We start from the raw sequence: 18,738 nt of genomic DNA, 5'->3' as shown, positions 1-18,738 counted from the left end.
TTCGTTCTTTATTTCTAACCTTCTGTGATGAGGGTGAACATAATCAAAATATATTACACACATGTGTGAAAGTATCACCGTGAAAACCATTCTTTCGTATATCGTTAGCGTAAGGTAATAAAAATGACTACTAACCCCTGATGGTATGGGCTCCTTACTAGTTCTCAGTGGGTCTCAGTGTGGTCTGGGTGAGATATGGTCTGAAGTACAATGAAGATAGTTTAGCACCAGCACAACTTAGATCATGGTATAGCGTGTCAGAAGCCAAGCTCTAGAAAAGATAAATTTAAACATAGCTGGGCACATAACCAAGGCTGCCCTATCAGCATTGTCAAAAAGATAGTTTCAATCTATCCTATTATTTGTCATCTCCCCAGCCCTCCTAAAATTTTGAAAAAAAGAGAGAAAGAAAGAAAGAAAGAAAGAGAGAGAGAGAGAGAGAGAAAGAAAGAAAGAAAGAAAGAAAGAAAGAAAGAAAGAAAGAAAGAAAGAAAGAAAGAAATGGGGCCAGAGAGATGGCTCGGTGGTTAAGAGCAAGGACTGCTCTTCCAGAGGTTCTAAGTGCAATTCCCAGTAACCACAGAGTGGCTCATAACCATCTGGAATGGGATCCAATGCCCTCTTCTAGTGTGTCTGAAGACAGCAGTAGTGTACTCATATACATAAAATAAAAAATAATTTGAAAAGAGATTTATCTTACATGTATGTACATTTTGGCTTACATATGTGTATGTATGCCACACTTGTGCCTGGTGCCAGTGGAGGCCAGAGGAGCTGGGGTTAGAGTCTTATTCAGTTGTTCAGGTTGCCCTCAAACCTATGATTCTCCTGCCTCAGCCTCTCCAAAGCTGGGATTGCCGATGTGTAATAGGATACTCTCTTCTGTGGCTGACTGCTTGTTCCCCATCTAGAGACTCATTCACATTGATACACTGTTACTATTATTGTTATTTTTCTTGCCAAGTAAAATTCCATTGTGGGGGCTGGAGAGATGGCTCAGAGGTTGAGAGTAGTGACTGTTCTTCCAGAGGTCCTGAGTTCAAATCCCAGCAACCGCATGGTGGCTCACAACCATCTGTAATGAGTTCTGATGTCCTCTTCTGGTGTGTCTGAAGACAGCTACAGTGTACTTACATATAATAAATAAATAAATCTTTAAAAAAAATTTCCATTGTGGGACACACCAAATATATCTATACATTCTACTGTTATGGCCTCGTTGGGATGGCTAAGGCACACTTGCAAAAACCATGTGTGTGTGTGTGTGTGTGTGTGTGTGTGTGTGTGTGTGTGTTTGTGTGTGTATACGCTATTTCCTCTTTTACAGAGTGTTCTGGGAATGTGGACACATGTTCTATTCAATTCTGTTATGTAAGGACTCCCTGCTAGGTACTGTGACACTGACCAAAGAGGCAGACAGATCAATGTAGTGTGGGGGGAGGGGGAGCTTATGCATCACAGAAGCATGGGCCTGACCAGCAGCAAGATCATGTGGACTCCTGGATTTTGGATCAGAAAGTGTCTTAGCCACTATTCTATTACTATGAAGAGACATCAAGACTGAAGCAACTTATAAAAGAAAGCATTTTAATGGGGGCTTGCTTACAGCTTCAGAGGTGAGTCCATGGCCATCACAGTGGGGCACATGGCTGCAGGCAGGCATGGGGATGGAGCAGTAGCCAAGAGCTTACACCCTGATTCGCAAGGTAGAGGCAGAAAGAGTGAGACTTGGCCTGTTGTGGGCTTTAGAAACCTCATAGTTCACCCCCACTGACACGCCTTCTCCACCAAAGCCACTACACTTAATCCTTCCTAAAACAGTTCCATCAACTAGGGTCCTAGCATTCACATCTATGGGCTTATGAGGCCATTGTCACTCAGACCACCACAGGAAGAAAGGTGTAATTATGACTTAGGTAAGTGACCGTCCTGGTTTCAGTGTATCTAACTTACCTTAAGATACCACTGAAGAGTTGGGTGCATCTGTGAGCCTGGGATGAGGTAGAAAACTCCAGATATGATGCTAAAGGGTTTTTTTCTATGTACAGTTCTCTGGGATCGTGTGGGAGAAAGCAGCCAGGGTGACTCCAGGCTGTCTTGAAGGTCACACCTCAAGATGGCTACAGTTGTGTCCAGGCAACTGCCCCCTCACATCTGAGTGGCACAAGACTGAGAATCTCAGGAATACAGCTTGGGTGGAGAAGTCTCGTCCCTTGGGAGCAAGTATGGGAGGAAGAGTTGGGGGCTGGCCACTTGCAGCTTGAGGAGGCTTGGTTTGGGTTCGGGTGCCTCTGAGACCAAGTCACGGCCTACACACGATGCCTTGGTTCTGAGCAAGTGACGGCCAAACCTTGAAGAAGTGCATCTCTGAGAGATGGAGGAGAGAAATCTGGGGGTACTGGGGTTTTGCTGATACCCAATGCAGGTGTTTATAGCCAGAAAGGTCAGAGCTGTGGCTAGAGTACTGACCAATTACACTTTAGGTCCCAAGGTAGATGAGCCCTTCACACCTTTCTTTGGAATTATATCCTATAATAGGCTTTCTCTGGGTCACAAATAGCAGCTCTCAGTTCCACTACGGAATGGACAATACTGGAAGTGGGGGCACCGTCAGGTCTAGAGTTACTAGAGCTGAGTGGCTTTCTATTTGCTAAGCTCAAGTCCTCTACTCTTCCCCAGGCCAGCTTCACACTGAAGAATGTGAAGAGAGCCGTCTCCACTGTCCTATCTGAATGAGAGCCCTGTGTGTGTGTGTGTGTGTGTGTGTGTGTGTTTGTGTGGGTAAATGTGGGTGAGTGAGACTGGGGGAGGCTTGGTGGGAAGGTGGGGGATGGTCAGACACTTGTGCAAGGGGTGCTTGCTCTATGCAGCTATTTCTTTAACTAGATTAGAAGCAAATATGCCATGGATTCTGGAATGGGGGTTAATATCTTCCCAATTTTGTGTATCTGTTGCTTTAAAACTTCATCTATGGGAAGCCAGGTATGGTAGCGTATGCTTTTAATTCCAGCATTCAGGAGGCAGAGGCAGGTGGATCTCTGTGAGTTCGAGGTCAGCCTGGTCTACACAGTAAGTTCCAGGACAGCCAGGGCTACACAGTGAGACCCTGTGTCAAAAGCAAACAAATACAAACGCAACAGCAACAAAAACCTTCATATTGGGACTGGGAATACAGCTCAGTGGTAGAGAGAGGACTTGCCGAGTGGCTATGAGGCAAGAAACATAAACTATAAGCCAAACCAAAACCATAAATAAAGTAAACCCGAAACCCAGTATTAAACTGTTACAGGCCCTGAATGTTTGTATGACCTGAAACTTTTTGGGTTTCAAGGTCATATACATCCAACAGAGGCCATGGCCTCTCTTGCCTAAAGGGCTCACATGACCCTTCCCCCACCCCTCAGCAGTGTGCCAACACCCAGAAGTCCCTGGAGCTCCGGCTGAAAGCCTGCTCTGCTGGAAGAAGGGTGATCCAGGCAGCTGGCAGACCCTCAGCCAGCTCTATTAATAACCCTGAGTGCTGGCGTCTCGTTGCCTGGCGCCTCTCTGCTTGTCTCTGTTGCTGGGTTTGGGTTTTTGTTTTCCTTCCAAGTATAGGAACAACCATGATGTTCTTTGCTGCTGAGTTCAGTGTAAGGTGTTTTTGTTTTGTTCTGTTTCTGACATGTCCAGAGAAGTCTCTGTGTCAGCGTTATGGATGGGGATTCCAAGTCTTCCTTAACTGAGTAGAAGGCAAAGTGCGCCGGCACCTAGCTCTGGTTTTCTCGTGATTGGTTTTTTGAAGAGATTCCTCCTCCTCCTCCTCCTCCTCCTCCTCCTCCTCCTCCTCCTCCTCCTCCTCCTCCTCCTCCTCCTCTGTCATCATTGCTGCTGCTGCTGCTGCTGCTGCTGCTGCTGCTGCTGCTGCTGCTGCTGCTGCTGCTGCTGCTGCTACTACTACTACTACTACTACTACTACTACTACTACTACTACTACTACATATATGCATGATCTATCTGTATGTATGCTGCATACCAGAAGAGGGCATCAGATTCCATTACAGATGGTTTCGAGCCACCATGTGGTTGCTGCGAATTGAACTCAGGGCCTCTGGAACAGCAGACAGTGCTCTGAATGGTAAGCCATTTCTCCAGCCCTAAGAGATTTCTTCTTGGAGGCAGGATCTATTATGGCCCAGGCTGCCCTGAACTTCCTACCTCCACCTCCCAAGTGCTGGAATTACAAGCATGAGTCACCAAGCCTGGCTGGAGGAGATTTTATTCAGTTCGTGCAGCAGAAGCACTGTGCTCTTGAGTGTCACCTTCGTGAAGACATCATGGATAAAGCAAGAATCCTCTGGACCGTGTTCAGCAGTGGCTCTGGGCTCTTTCCTGCTCACTCACGCAGTTCAGTTGTTCTCCTTCTTGGTGGATGACACATATACACAGTGCAGGTTCGTTTGTTTGTTTATACAACTGGCAGTGCGAAGCACATTCTGCGATGTACTTTGCAACAATGTAACAACATGTAGCTCTTTCTCGAGGACGTAGGAACTTAACTCCGCCTCTTAAATTACTAAATACTATTTTCGTAGTATATGTACAACATAGGGCACTCAACAACTCTTGTTGAACATTGGAGATTTCCCTTTGGTCCATAGTCTAAGTAGTGCTGTGTATTGAACATTGTGTGCTTGTGTGTTTCTGTATGTGTGCTGTGTGATGTTGGTTTGGAATGTTTTTTGGAACCTTTAGGGGGTGGAGCCTCACTGGAGGAAGTCACCGGGGTCAGACCTGAGCCTTGATAGTCTGGCCCTGCTTCCTTTCTGCTCTCTGTTCTCTGACTTGAGGCAGTATGACCAGCTACCCCTGCTTCTGGCACTATGTCTTCCTCCCACAACACTCTATTCCTCAGCCAAAGGCCACACTCTCTTAAGTTGCATCTTGTTAGATGTTTGGTCGCAGCAGAGAGCAAAGCAATTAATACAATATTTAGCTACAACCCAAGTTATCGAGGAAACAAAAGTCAAAACCACAGCAAGGTACAATTCCACTCACTGGGACTGCACTTCTTTTATTTTTTAATTTTTTAAGCCAGAAAGTACAAATGCTGGTGGATATGTGAAGAAACTGGAACCCCAAATCACACTGCTGATGAGAAGGGAGGTGACATAGTTCCCTGGAGCAGGGTGTGTCTGTTCTTCAAAATAGGTGTGGCTGAGATGGGGTGGAGCTCAGTGGTAGCCTGTCATGTGTGAGGCTCTGGGTTCAAGCCCCACATCTCTAAAAACATTTCAGCAGCCGGGTGTGGTGGCACACGCCTTTAATCCCAGCACTCGGGAGGCAGAGACAGGTGGATTTCTGAGTTCAAGGCCAGCCTGGTCTACAAAGTGAGTTCCAGGACCGCCAGGGCTGTACAGAGAAACCCTGTCTCGAAAAAACCAAAAAAAAAAAAAAAAAAAAGCATTTCAGCAGACACTCAGACAAATACATGTGTACTCATGTTCATTGTTTAATGTTTACATATTCACAACAGCCAAGAGGCAGAAGCAACTCACATGTCCACCAAGAGAATACATGAGCAAAATGTGCTGTGTAAACACAGTAGTTAACCCTTAAAAGGCAACAGCAGGGGCTGGAAGGGTGACTCAGTGGTTATGTGTACACTGTTCCTGTAAAGGATTAGGTTCAGGATTTAGACCTCTTACTGGGTGACTCACAACCACCTGCAACTCCAGTTCCAGGGGAGCTGATAGTCTCTGGGCTCTGAAGGCACCCACACTTATGAGTGTGTATGTGTGTATGTGTGTGTGTGAGAGAGAGAGAGATTGAGAGAGAGAGGTATATGTATGAGATGTGTGTGCACACATGTGTACATGCACATGTACACATATGTGTACACATGTGAGTGTATATGAATGTGTACATGTGCATGTGGGTGTAAGAGGGTTGTGTGTGCATGTGTGTATATATGTATATATGAGAGAGAGATATGTTTGCTTGTGTGTTTCTGTATGTGTGTGCATGTTTGAGAGAGATGTATATGTGCATGTTTATGTATATATATATATGAGGGAGAGATGTGTGTGTGTGTTTGTGTGTGCATGCATGTATATGTGTATGTGAGAGAGATGTACATGTGTGCATATACGTGTATGTACTTATATGTGAGGGAGAGATATGTGTGTGTTTGTGTGTGTGAGAGATGTGTGTGTATGTGCATGAGTGTGTATGTATGTGTACATGTGTGCATATATGTGTGTGTGTGTGTATGTGTGTGCACAGTTTTAAAGAAGCAAACCAACAAACGGATCTAAACTTTCTATAGAAAAGAACCAAGCCAGGCAGTTTTGAAAAAGGTCAGAGTGTAAGGACTCACTCCACCTTATTTCAGGCTCTAGCAGTAGAGCCTGTGTGGTACTGGTGAGATGAACAGATGTGGGTCAAAAGAAAGCGGTGAGTTCAGAGGTAGGGCCACACATTGACTTTCCGTAAAGACAGGGAGGGCAGGGATCAGGCTTTGTAGCAAGGGGCTCTGGAACAAAGCCTCCTGTCTGAAAATGAACTTTGACCCATCCATACCTTGTATAAAATGAATTTTTGTATTTTACATTTTTAATTTTGAATTTTATTTTTTTGGGGGGAGGCCTGGAGGTAGGACTCACACACGTGCCACAGTGTGGAGGTCAGAGGACAACTTGTAGTTCCTGGTGGTGGAACTCAGGTCATCAGACCTTGTGGCAAGTTACCTGCTGAGCCGTCTTGCATGCTGCCGATATGCAACTTGATTTGCATTGACTTGTGAATTTAAACGCACGCTTAAGTGAGTGACCCCTTCGGTTTGCTTCTGTATTTGAGACTAAGTCTATGTGCATGTGGCTGGCCTCAAGCTTGATATCTACCCTTGAACATACAGCAGAGTTGTTTGTTTATGACAAAGCCTTACTATGTAGCCTTACTATGTAGCTGAGACAAGAGGACTGGCTTCACTCAGTCCTCTTGCCTCAGCCTCCTGAAGGGTGTGGGCTTACAGGCTCACACCCACACAGCTGCCTGCTCTTTCATCTACTGCTTCAGTGCCAGCACCGGAAGTCAGGTCTCGCATGTTAGCCAAGCGCTAACTCCTGAGACTCCTCAAAGAATCCTGATCTGCCATATACGGCATTAGATCTAAGACGGCTCCATCAGTGAGACAGCAAAAAGGAACCGAAGCCAGCTTCCCCGTCATTATGGAAGTCCTCACGTGTGAGGATGCGCCGTCCATCAGGCAGGGCTTTCATTGGAGCGCAGTGATGGTGTGGCGAGATACGATTGGCCGAGGATTCATGGGCTTGGGATTGGCTCAAATACTGTATGTAGGCTTATGTGCTGTGCATTAAACTCAGATCTGCACCCTGATGCTGGTCTCCAGAGTCTGATTTCCCGGGATTTGTCACGTGACTCTGTTGCTTCTCAGCACTCCACCCCCAATCCTCTGTCCTGTTCCCACAGGAATGCAAATTGGACCAAAGTTTCTCCGTTTCTTACAAAGTTAAGCACTCATTCAACCATAACTCAGCAATCCCGCTTTCTGGTATTTAAGTAAAACATAAACTCAGCTTTCCTCAAAATCCTCTAAGTGAGGATGCATTCATGATGGCTCCAAACTGGAAGAGATAGACAGCTTAGCATATCTAGAAAACAGAACACTTGGCAGTAAACAGGAGTTGTTGACCTGTGGGACTCCACAGATTACCCTCGGATGTATTACCGCACATGCAGGAAGCCAGGACTCAAACGACTACGTGCTGTGTAATTCCACTTATGTGAGGTTCTGGAACATCTAGGGACAGATCAGTGGCCCTGGGGCTGGAGGGAGGTTAACTCCCAGGGGCATACGAGGGATCTGGGAACGAGGAGCTTGTTGTATATTTCATTTGTAAGTAGTAGTTGTACAATGGTGTTGTCGAGATCTGAAGGGATATGAGTTAAAAGGGGTGAACATGATGTAAATACAACTTTACAACTGTATTTATTTGTGTGTGTGTGTGTGTGTGTGTGTGTCTGTCTGTCTGTCTGTCTGTCTGTGCTTGCCACCGTATGTATGCTGAGGTCAGAGGACTAGTTTTTTCCGGAGTTTCTTCTATCCTCCTGCCTTTACACGGTTCTGGGAATTCAATTCAGGTCGCAGGCGTGTGAGGCAGGCACTGTTACCCGCTGAGTCTACTTGCTGGCCCCAGCCATAGTTTCTTTGTTTGGGAAGATCTTAGTGCAGAATGATAGAACCAGTTAGGGACACTCTTGGCAGACTAAAACCAATAGAATTAAACATGCAGTTATCCAGTTGCCCAGGGACTCCAACACTCACAGGTATTTAGCCAAAAGAATGCAACATCTGATCACAAAAAGCCAGGTTCATAGAGAACAGACACCAAACACTGATGACTTAAGCAAATGCTGGTGAGTTTACACATTCAATCCCATACTAAAGCGGGGCAAGTGGCTGATCTATGCTGCAATATAGCCGGGTCTCAAACACTGGGCAGAGCAACAGTCAGCCACAGAGCACAGAGACTGTGAAGGGTCAGGGCGCAGTAGGCGACCTGGGAGGAGAGCATTTGCCTGAGGAGGAGCCTGGGAAGTGACAGGGCACGGAGGACTACAGTATAGTTCCCCAAACTCCTGAGCAAAAGCGTGTGCCACCGACATCTGGATGACGGCCAAGCCTGGGTGGGGGGAACTGAGGGGACCGTGACACAGGACACCTTCTAGGATAACGGAATGGTTTGTACTTAGTTTGGAGCAATCAAAACTCTGAAGATAAACAATACAAAACTCTCGCAAGCCTCTGAGTCAAACACATAACAGTGTAGATAGCTTTTGGTTCAGATAATCTCCATCCTAACATGACAGAGTGTAAAATATAAAACATACAGCTGCAAAAGGCACAGAGGCAGGTGGATTTCTATGAGTTCGAGGCCAGTTGGTGTGCAGAGTGAGTTCCAAGACAGTTAGGGCTACACAGAAAAACCCTGTCTCCAAAAAACAACCAACCAACCAACCAACCAACCAACCAACCAACCAAAACCTTTTAGTTGGGTAGGAGAGATGGCTCAGTGGTTAGAGTACTGGCTGCTGGTCCAGAGGACCTGGGTTTGATTCCCAGCACTCACCTGGCAGCTCACAGCATCTGTAACTCCAATCCCAGATGACCCAATGACCTCTTCTGGCCTCTGTGAGCCCTAGGTGCACATGTAGTGCTTTTACATACATGTAGGCAAAACACCCATGCATATAAATTAAAAGGAAACAAATCTTTTTTTTTTTAAAAAAGAGTCTTTTACTGTGACAAAAAGAAAATTCCTAACATAAAGCCAACTATCCTAACTTTTTCTTTTCCTACAGTCCTAGGGGTCAGGGGCAGGGCCTCCTCAGACTAGGCAGGTGCTCAGCTGCCTGAGCTACACCCAGCCCCCCAACCATCTTTGGTATTCAGCCTCAATGTACAGTCACATTGTGCACTGTGGCCCAAATCCTTTATGTTCCCAAATGGAATTGTCGAATCCACGAGACAGCAGCTGCCACTTCCATTCCCAGCCTCTGGCTACCACCCCTCCCTCCACTTTCTGTTTCTTTGGATCTGACTGCTCTGAATATCACAGGCTGGCTCGTTTCCCTCAACACGATTCCATCCATTCTCAACTGTGAATCTGTCCTTCATTTTCAGGGCTGAACCGTATGTGGATTTGTTCTTGGGCACACGGAGGTGACTGTGCCAATAAGAAATAAGGGAAGTTCAGATGTCTTTCGTCACCTTTTCCCACTCTTCTGGGCACTGGCCTTGTAGCTGAATGGGATCACTCTGAGAGCACCCGGTTTGACAGTGACCTTGGCCATGCAAAGCCTCATTTTGTCTAAAGGACAAAGTGAAGCGGTGGCTCTAAAGCCTTGTGGGATCCTTACACAACAGTCACTCCTGGCCTGGTTGGCTCCTCAAGTGGCCCTCTGCCCTGTGGGGCGATGGGGCAGCGGGGGCAGAAAGCCCTAGGGAGAGGGTGCTGACTAGACCTGTGACAAGCCCCCAGGGGCAAGTAGGTGCAACACTTGCCTGCAGCCAACACCCTAACCCTTTCTGGGTGTAGGTTGACAGTGTTAAACACAGGGAGGGACACTTAAGTAGCTTGCGGAACTTTCTCTGGCCTGCTATCTGCCCTACTGAGGCCATCTACCCCCTCGCAATCTGTGCTTCACCCCCCCCCCCCCAGCAGCCATAAGTGACAGTTAGTGACAGGGAAACCTGAGGACTTACAAACACCTTCGATGGGCTGCAAGCTTGTGTTCTCTGTTCCACTCTAAAGCAGAAGTAGTTATAACCAGTGTAGCCCCGTAGGTAAGGCTTTTCAGGGTGGTTGGTAACAATGAGTCATTTTCTCAGGCCCTGGACACAGGCCCCAGTGCAGTACCCCCCATCCCCACCTGAGCAAGGCTGTGGGAACCAGCTGGAAAAAAACGAAGCTCAACCCCGAATGCATCTGCTCCAGTTGGCTCAGGAAGCTTCAAGCTCCAATTTCAGTCTTCATTCCCGTACCTTCAGGACCAGGTGGAGACCACACACCTCCCCAAGGCACACTCCCCTCTGTCACACCCGCTGGTTAATCTTCTCCCCCACTCTCCCAGGAACAGGAAACAACACTCAGAGAGGTCCTACACTCACTTGGACACCTGGCTTTCTGCAGGTGGGATCCCTTCCAAAGACACCTGGCTTTCTGCAGCACTTCTGGATTTTCAGGTTTTCTGAAATAAGCCACAAGTCTTTCATTCAAAAAAAAAATAAAATTATTTTCTGTGTGTGGGTGGGTGTTTTGGCTGCATACATGTCTGTGCACTGCACTGTGTGTGAAATACCCAAGGAGACCAAGAGCAGATGTTGGGTCTCCTGGGACTGAAGTCACAGATGGTTGTGAGCTGCTGTGTGGGTGTTGGGAAGAGCAGCCAGGGCTCTGAACTGCTAAGCCTTCTCTCCAGACCAAGCCACAAGTCTTGAACTTCTTACTGTGGCTACTTACCCACTGCCTTTGGCCTGCTTAACGACTGTGATGTCTGCTTCACACCCTGCCACAGTTACATGGCACTTGCCCCCAGACGTGCTCTGCCAGCACCCAGGACAATTTACCTCACTGTGTGCTTGCCCCAAAGCCTGGCGTGGCACTTCCCTTCCCAAGCAAGGCATCGTCTGCCATTACCCTGAACAGCTTTTCACTGTCCGTGATAAGGCAGACACTGCAGTAGGGGTCATGAGGTACCATGAGTTCACAGTGCTGTGCCTGGCACTGTAGCTTTCTCTCAGGCTGGTCGCAGCAAATCCTCTGGTCACTCTGCCACCCTACAACCATCATATCAGCGATTCACTGATTTAAGTTTACTGCACATGTTCTAGATGATTCTGACACACACACACACACACACACACACACACACACACACACACGTATATAGTGCATTGGTGTTTTGTCTGCATCAATGTCTGTGTGAGGATGTCAGGTCTCCTGGAACTGGAATTACAGTTGGTTGTGAGCTGCCTTGTGGGTGCTGGGGTATCGAACCCAAGTTGTCTGGAAGAGCAGCCAGTGCTCTCCACCACTGAGCCATCTTTCCAGTCCATGGTTCTGTGTTATTTATACTTTTTCCTTCTTAGAACTGAATTTCATCCTGTCTAAATGTCATCTACCCTTGGTGATCTAGTGCAAAGGTGATCTTTTATGTAACGCGCTGAGCCTCGGAGTGGAGGCTCTCCTCAGCAGCCCATCTCTCCTCCCTCCAACACTGTGATTTCTTTCTACACCGATGCTAGTTGATAACTTCTGTGGTATGGCTGTGCTTTGTGCTCCCAAAGTTTCCTGTCTTGAGAACCTCAGCCCTCAAGGTGGTGATACTGGGTGAGTGGCCCTTTAAGAGGTGGAGCATAGAGGGAGCTGGTGAGGTCAGTTGGGAAAATGCTCAAGGAAAAGAAGCAAAGCTCACATCTCTCTGGGTTCCAGTCTTGTCAAGTGACCTCTTGGTCCCCTATGTCTTCCCAGTGCATGAGGTAATGAAACCAAGGGGTCCCATTGCCAATATGTGCGCCATGCTGTTTGGACTTTCAACCTCCCAAACTGTAAGCTAAATGAAACTCGTTTTTTAAACCAGGAGCCTGCCTCTCTTTTAAGTATAGCAACAAGAAATCTGATACAATAACCTTTGTGCATCTGTTTGTATGCACGCTGTCTACCTTTGCATAGCACTGTAAGCTCTGCGAAGAGAGGAGTGATGTGTGTTAAAGGTGACGCTGGCACTTAGGTCAGAATCTAATTATAGCTGTAGGCAGATATGGGAGAAACGTCAAGTCTTTCCCAGCGGTGAACGCTCTGAGCAGCAATGACAACCTACCAAACAAGACTGTGCTACAATAGTGACGCGACTATAAGCTGGGGTGACTAAATATTTTCTAATTGAATGTGAGGCCCACCATGGTAGACAAATTGTGTCTGGTACTGTAAGACCATTCAAGAACTCAGAGCTAGGGAGGTTATGGGCCCTAGTGTTGATTTGCTAAATGGTTACGGTATCTGCTTTACGGTATTGCTGTGAATTGGGGAGAAAGGGGGTTTATTTGGTTTATACTTCCATATTGTAGTTCATCAGTCCAGGACAGGAACTCCAACAGGGCAGGAACCTGGAGGCAGGAGCCGATGCAGAGCCCATGGAGGGGTGCTGCTTACTGGCTCGCTTCCCTATGGCTTGCTCAGCCTGCTTTCTTATAGACCCCAGGACCACCAGCCCAGGGATGGCACCACTTACAATGACTTGGGCCCTCCCCCACAATCACTAATTAAGAAAATGCCCTACAGCTGGATCTCAGAGTTGCACTAATCTAGGTGTCCACTGAACAAAATAGTAGTAGTAGGTTCAACTGTGGCACCTATGGGTTCCACAGCTGGGTTGTCAGAGCTATACTAGGTGTGCAGTTTTCCTATGGAGTACACCTTAGATCCGATCACAAAGCAGTCAGTCACCACTGTATCGTTTATGACACTATTGTATATCTATGGACACATCTTGCTGGGATGTTTATTATTGTGGCTCACAGGGTTCACAAGCTGGATAGATAAGACTGTTGATAACGTCTCCCCCTGCAGCCTACATAGCGTGCCTTACTGTTATGAAAATTAGCCGCCAGGGAGGAATTATCCTGGTCAACACCAGGTTGATGTTTCTAAGTCCTGAGACCAAAGTGTATGGTGCCTTCAAGTCATAGGGTTTCACCCTCAAGTTCTGGCAAGCACCCAGGCGCAGTGGCAGTAGCCTGTATTGTTCTGGAGAGCTTCGGGACATCTGTGACCAGCAACTGGAAGGAGATGTCCCACGGCTGGCACTGGGCTTTTTATTTGTCAACCTGTGGCTTTTTGCCCACTTCTTTTCTAAGAACAGGACAGATACTTCCCTTTGCAAAGTGACAAAAACTTCTCTTGTGATAGTGTCCCCTTCCTCCATCCTAGGAGGAAAGTGACTTGTTACAGGAGAGTCAGGCCCAAGTTGTGTATGTGTAGACAAAGCTTCATGGAAACAAACTCTCTCTAGCTCCTAGTTACACTCCATGATACTTTGAAGCTCAGCTTTGTTAAACTGTATACATCACCTAATCTAACTATTTGAGTTTACTTTTCTGTGAATTCCCACACACATAAACATGGCTAAAATGCCACATCTTTCCTCCTGTTAATGCTTAGTGTATGATTTGTAGGCTTGAATTCGTTGAGCCCAGGAGGGCTGAGACAATCTTTTTCTTGTCTATCAATTTGCATCTCATCTGATTCCTGCCCTGCAGGGGGCCCTATTATTACGTTGTCTTTATCTCACTGATGACAAAACAGGCATAGGCAGTATAAGAATAACTAGTTCTAAAGCCGGGCGTGGTGGCGCACGCCTTTAATCCCAGCACTTGGGAGGCAGAGGCAGGCGGCCTGGTCTACAGAGTGAGTTCCAGGACGGCCAGGGCTACACAGAGAAACCCTGTCTCGAAAAACCAAACCAAAACAAAAAGAATACTAGAATACTAGTTCAAGTTTCACACTGACCAAGACACAGTGACAATCACATAGTAGCCATCACTCCGTGGCCATCACATTGTGGTCATTACAAGATGACCATCATACAGTGACCACCACACAGCAGCCATCACACAGTGGTCATCGCATATAATCAGTGACCATCAAACAGTTACCACCCATGGAGGCCATCACCTAGTGGTCATCTGCAGGGGCCGTTCCACATTACCCATAGCACATGGTCACTATATGGCCACCGTTACTCAAGGATCATTACAATGTGGCTATATAAATACTAATAAGCAATATCACTGGAATATGGTAAGTGTTAGTATGTTTAAGTCAGATGAATTAAGATTTTTTTTCAGTACTCCGGAGAGATTTTGGGAAAAAAAAATTAAACCTGGGATTCCTATGCCCAGACCACACAGCTCTGTCTCCATCTTATGTCTAACAGAGACTGAAGAAGTAGCTCTCACAAGTCATTACTGCAGCCATGAGCAAATAATAATAAAACCGAAACACATGTCCAAAATCTATCAGAGCTAGGTGCGGGAAGGCATGCCTTTAATCCCAGCACTCTGTGAGTTAGGAGCTAGTGTGGTGTGCAGAGCAAGTTCCGGTCCAGCCAGGGCTATCTGAGAGATTCTGTTTCAGAAAGGAACAACCAAAAAAAAAAAAAAAAAAAAAAAAAAAACCCCAAAAAACAGCAAAAACAAACAAGACAAAACTCTTTTTTTTTTTTTGTCTTTTTCTTAATAGCCCTGGCTGTCCTGGAACTCACTTTGTAGACCAGGCTGGCCTCCAACTCAAAAATCCGCCTGCCTCTGCCTCCCCAGTGCTGGGATTAAAGGCATGCACCACCATGCCAGGCAAACAACAAAACTCTTAAGTGAGCTATAAACAATCAATCAAGTTCCCCCTTTCCCCTTCCCCCTCCAAGACAGGGGTTGGGGGTGGGGTGAGGGTGAGGAGTTTTCTCCAGCCAATAGCCTTGGCTGTCCTGGAACTCACTCTGTAGACCAGGCTGGCCTCAAACTCAAGAGATTTGTCTGCCTCTGCCTCCCAAGAGCTGGGATTAAAGGCGTGCGCCACTCACAGCCTGGCAAGTTTTCTTTTTCTTATTAGACTTATGATTTCACACATTTTTTGCATGATTTCTATTGATACTTTTTGGTTTTTCAGGGACGATCCAACTCAGGACACAAAACGGCATATAATCCATCAAAACCCCGCCACCTTGTGCCTATACAATCATAGATACAGAGGAGTACTGCCACTAAGATTTCCCTACTTCCGGGAACATAGAATCTCACAAATGCTCTTTGTCCAGGACAGCTCGGGAACCACGTGGTCTAAGCCCGTGGTGCAGTTCACTATCACGGACAACAGAGGGCGCTTTACCCTTAGGAAGGTGAGTTCTCAACTAGGCCATCGCATGGCCAAGGCCAAGGAAGATAGATTGCAGAGTTGGCATGTATAGAACTTTCTGGCAATGGCTTGACCTGGCTAGCTAGGACCCAGCAATGTGGAACGGTGCAATCACACTGCAGCTTGAAGGTCCGTGAGTACTGAGGACAAAGACAAGCTGCTTCCCAACTCTCCGTCCCAGCACAGAAGCTTTGGGTGTGGCCCCATGTAGGGACACGAGAGCCTCACCCTGGGGGCCTTGGAAGCTACCTGCTATTATCTATCTATCTATCTATCTATCTATCTATCTATCTATCTATCTATCTATCTATCTATCTATCTATCTATTTTAGCATTACAGTTGATAGGATCCTGAGACTGAATTGGCCTCCCTGCTTCTTTCTGGGAAGCTGACCTCAAAGGCCAGCAGTCCCCTTTGGCTTAGGAGACTATGAAGGGCCTGAAAAACCTGCCTGCCTCTCCGCTCTTACCTGCCTACCTTTGTGCTGAGGAGAAACGGGATCTAAGAAGGAAGCTGACAAGAGATGAAGCCGAGACAAAATCAAAAGCCCCAGATAAGTCCTTCTCTCTGTTTCTCCCACCCCATATCTTCAGGCAGAGCCAGTTCCTGTACCCCAGTAGCCCTTACAGAGACCGCACAGGAGGCCTGGATGGAGTCTTCCATTGGGAACTGCAGGGGTCAGTATGTTCTAGCATAGTCCCTAGGTGCTCCTAATGTGACCTTGACCCCTTCAGACTAGTCTACTTACCATCTGATCCCTCCTGAATCAGACCTGGCCCACCACCCAGGAGGTATTTTCTCAGTACAGTCCAGACACACCTCTACCTCCAGGGGAACCCGTGTGCAGACATGAATCCAAAGCACACAGAAAGAGAGCTGTCCAGCAGCCCTTCACCTTTAGAGGGACAGCAGTGGGTGTGGCACCTCAATGGCATCTCTCGGGGAGATATGGACACTCCTGCAGTCATCAGCTGTTGGAGTGAACCCACAGGTGGGCGGAGGGCTTCTCAACACCCTGACTTTTTTTTTTTTTTTTTTTTTTTGTTATGGTTCCAGGAAACCATGCCCTGGCTGCGGAAGGCTCCGGCTGATGCTGGACAGAGAGAAGGAGTATCTTTGCTGAGACAAGCCATGCTCCTTCCTGCTGATGATCCAGTCACCGGGGGTGGTTGGAAGATGCTGTCCTTGGCCTGAGCAGCCCACAACCTCATCTGTTCCCCCAGACATTCAGGGATCCACTTACCAATATGACTTTCCCAATGTAGAACATGCTTACATGCCAGCAGCATTCAGGCTAACGGCACCTGGAGAATGGGGTTATCCTGAAGGGGGGCCCATCTTAATTCCCTGTTCAGTCTGAGACATTGTGATTCTCCAGCTTTCTGTATGTATCTGTATGCAAGGCCCTTCTGCCAGAAGACACACCTATCATATAACTGACAGCATTCTCTCCCCAATGGCATTGTATTTGCTACCTGGAGCTCCTGCTTCTATAAGCATTTCCCTACCCACGCCACACCTTTCCTCCCTCACCATCTGATGGCCTGCTCTGGTCCTCACCCAGCCCCACCGGACCGTTCCAAGGTCATTCACAAGGTCACTTTGAAGCCTGGGGGGGTGGGGGCTCCCCATGCTGTGCCCTTGCCCAGCTTCCCCATGCCCAATGCCTCACTGGGTGCCATGAGACTGCAGACTCAGTGTCTGGCTCCTGGGGCATGGGCCCATAAGAAGTTAGTACTCATCAAGAGCCACAAGCAGAACTTCCAACAACAAAAGGTTCCAGTTCAGGCCATCTGTCGGGGGCAGCTGCTGGCATGCATAGGTTGAGTGGTGGCAAGTGTTAGCCCAGGCAAACAGCTGGACACACCATGGCCCAGTCTCTCCCCATGCTGGCTACATTGTAGCCTCAACAGGTAGCTTTTCTTTTCCAAGTGACTGCATATCACCACTGTCTCAAGTTACTTTTTCCACTGCTGTGATAAGATGTGGCGACCAAGGCATCTTGTAGAAGAGTTTATTTGGGGCTTACAGTTTCAGAGGGTTAGACTCCATGACCATTATGGGGTAAAGCATGGCAGTAGGCATGGTGCTGGAGCAGTAACCGAGAGCTCATATCTTGATCCACGAAACAGTTAACTGGGAATGGCATGGGCTTTCAAAACCCCAAACCCACCCCTCAGTGACACACCCCTTAAAAACAGTTCCACTGAGAACCAGGCATAGAACTATCCTGACCCCTTCATGGATAATCGGATAATTGGGAAAGTGATTAGTGGGGCTGGCTGAATTGGGAAGCCTGGGAGAGAAAGGGCTGAAGCAGCCAGGACAAGAAGCCCCGATCTGGGAGGTGGTTTTCACAGTGCCTGTCCTTCCTGGAAGTCTGTGTTGCTGCACACACTTCTCCAGGTACCTACTGGAGCACCGTTTAATCTGCCTATTGAACTTCCACTCCCAAGCATCCAACAGTGTAAGCTCAGGGGTTAAACTGCATCCTCTCACACAGCTCTGCCCATCTTATTGATTCACTGGCTCTGAAGGATTCGGGCTACAGACGTTGATCTTTTGACTACCCTGTGTGTGTACATGGGGGTCAGAGGATGGCACTGGGAGTCTCCCTCAGTCACTCTCCACCTTATTTTCTGAGTCAGTCTCTCCCTGAATCTGAAGGTCACCAGTTGGGTAGAGTAGCTTGCCAGCGAGCCCCAGAGATCCTCCCGATGCCCATCTCCAGTGTGGCATCGCAAAGCAGGTCCTCACGCCTGCAGGCGGAAACTTACCAACCGAGCCAGCCACCTCCCTGGACCCTGCTTACACTTTTAAACATTTGCTCTAATTACACTTTGCCTCCATAGGAAAAACAGAGATAAATGTTGTTTCCATCTGAGGAGAGGCACAGGCACCAAATTCTGAGCTATACCAAGAACCCGGAGTGCAGAATGCAAATGGTTTTTCAATCTGTCTAAGCTGTGGAGCAGCCCAACAAGACATTTCTGGTTTCCTTTAATATTAAGGTGAGGCAATCTATTGAGCCATGGGAGATGTTACAATCTTTGAACTTTTAAATAATAATTAATTGTGCACAGTAAAGTGCCTGTCTATAATGATTAGTACCATATACTTTAAAATGCTAGAACAAATCGCTTGAATGTTTTCTCATAAAAGAAATGGCAAATCACCAGGTAGGCTTTACTGACTTAAACATTAATTACATAGTGCACATTGAAATATCACATGTATCTCATAAATATATAACTTTTACATCTT

General features: G+C 47.1%; 1 long non-coding RNA gene across 1 annotated transcript in view; it reads left to right on the top strand.

Annotated features, from left to right (window-relative positions):
• Positions 1–18,738, top strand: part of B430212C06Rik (RIKEN cDNA B430212C06 gene) — a 22,895-nt gene extending 4,157 nt beyond the window's left edge. Inside the window, exons 2-4 of the long non-coding RNA NR_033214.1 lie at positions 15,228–15,456; positions 16,068–16,151; positions 16,531–18,738. This is a non-coding gene — a long non-coding RNA (RIKEN cDNA B430212C06 gene). The remainder of the gene's footprint in view (positions 1–15,227; positions 15,457–16,067; positions 16,152–16,530) is intronic.

Source organism: Mus musculus, chromosome 18 (genome assembly GCF_000001635.26).
Source record: "Mus musculus strain C57BL/6J chromosome 18, GRCm38.p6 C57BL/6J".
NCBI classification, from domain to species: Eukaryota; Metazoa; Chordata; class Mammalia; order Rodentia; family Muridae; genus Mus; species Mus musculus.
This window is presented reverse-complemented; position numbering and strand designations above follow the sequence as displayed.